A 1951-nucleotide genomic window follows, 5' to 3' on the forward strand; every position below is an offset into this window, starting at 1 on the left:
CTTTCATCTCTTTTCAACAAAAAAAAACTCTTTCATCTCTTTCTCAACAAATAAAAAAACTCTTTTATCTTTGTTGGTTTCAGGCTTTCAGCTAAGAATAATATCTTCTAACTTTGGGTACATTGTAATTATTTCATCGTTATTAACAATAATATAATACCTAGTTCATAAACTTTAAAAAGTATAATTCACGTACAAACACTTATTCATAATTATTTGATTTATTTTTGTAATTGTTTTATTATTATCTTGCGCATATTATACTCGTTTTGTTATGAATGGTGATAAGTGATAGGAAATTGCTCGTATATACAATTTCTAGAAGTTAAAGTCTTATAATGATTTAAGAGAATCATGTACTTTTTTGAAAATTTCTAAAACACAATAGGTTATATGATATAGATGGACTTGTCCTAAAAACTGAAAGTAACTTGTAACGAGAAAGATAAAAAATCGACTGAAGTGTCAAATTTTTTAAAAGATATGGAAGGATTCTACCCAAAATGCATGGATTGCTTACAAGTTTGTGTTAACTATCATGTTACTATCGCATCTGAAGAAAATTTTTTCTCTAAGTTGAATTTGATTAAATCTTATGTTCGATCTAGTATGCCACAAGAAAGTTTAATAATTTGGATAATTTGTTGATTGAAAAAGAACTTACTTAGAATTTTGATTTCAACAAACATTAGTACTTTTGAACAAAAAAAACCCTAAAAAGAACAACATTCAAGTGATTGTAATTATTAGTACCATTTTGTTGTATATATAAAGAAAATATTTACGATATTTAACCGTTTCTACAATAAGCACGAATTTAGATTTGCATACAGTATAGGGCCACATTTTTCGAGCTCGCTTCGGGCCACCAAAAACTCAGGACCGGCCCTGCACCCATAATTCTATGAAAGATCGATTTACTAACCCCTTGTTGGATGTATTGCAATGCTTTTGCATCCTTTTTAATTAGCTCTTTCAATTGAGCTATTGTTTTGCCTTCTTCTTCATAACCTTCATCAACTAATTCCCATAAATCTTGTGATACATAAATTGTCCTCATTTGAATGCTCAAATAATCATAGTGTTCTCCATCAAAAATTGGTATGGAATTAGGTGAAAAATTGAAGGTGGAATTTGAAGATGGTGTTGACATTTCTTTATGAGATTGAAATAGATAAAGGGGATAATTGGCTCTAGATACCAAATTTGTTGGGTGCTAAGGAAGATGATGGATTTATATAACTTGAGAAAGATATTTGATTGCTAGATAACTTAATTTTTTTCTGATTTTTTAACTTGTTTTTTGCTTAATCAACAACATTACAAAACACCTCTATTTATAGTAGAGGATTTAGCACATCTAGCAAAGCCTAGAGACTTCACATGATGCATCGGTAGCGGCAATATACTCAGCCTCCGCGGATGACAAAGCAATAGTCTTTTGCTTTTTTGATGCCCAAGCAATAACTTTAGATCCCAACTTAAAACCATATCCGGACGTACTTTTCCTATCATCAAGAGAACCAGCCCAATCACTGTCAGTAAAACCCACTAATTTGTTTTCATCTTCAGTCACATATTTTATTCCATGGTTTTTTGTTCCTTGAATGTAGCGTAAAATACGCTTGGCAGCGGCAAAGTGAATTTTACTCGGCTCACTCATGAATCTAGAGATGAGACTGACGAGATAAACAATATCTGGCCTTGTATTTGTTAGATAAATAAGAGACCCAACCAGACTTCGATAAATTTTAGGATCGACCTTAGGTGCTCCGTCATTTAATTGCAATTTTTCATTTACACCAATAGGTGTAGCAACAGGCTTGCAATTTGACATTTGAAATCTTTTTAATAGGTCTTCAACATATTTCTCTTGGGAAATAAAGATTTCTCCTTTTGATTGACGAACTTGAATTCCGAGAAAGTATTTCATGAGACCCAAATCTGTCAT

The 1951-nt window shown here is 31.5% G+C and overlaps 1 pseudogene; it reads right to left on the minus strand.

Annotated features, from left to right (window-relative positions):
* Positions 1-1360: 1360 nt before the first annotated feature.
* Positions 1361-1951, minus strand: LOC147539554 (secreted RxLR effector protein 161 pseudogene; annotated as a pseudogene).

The sequence above is a fragment of the Eschscholzia californica genome, unplaced genomic scaffold (genome assembly GCF_041429995.1).
Source record: "Eschscholzia californica isolate CP2 unplaced genomic scaffold, dmEscCali1.0.p SCAF_5, whole genome shotgun sequence".
Taxonomy (NCBI): Eukaryota; Viridiplantae; Streptophyta; class Magnoliopsida; order Ranunculales; family Papaveraceae; genus Eschscholzia; species Eschscholzia californica.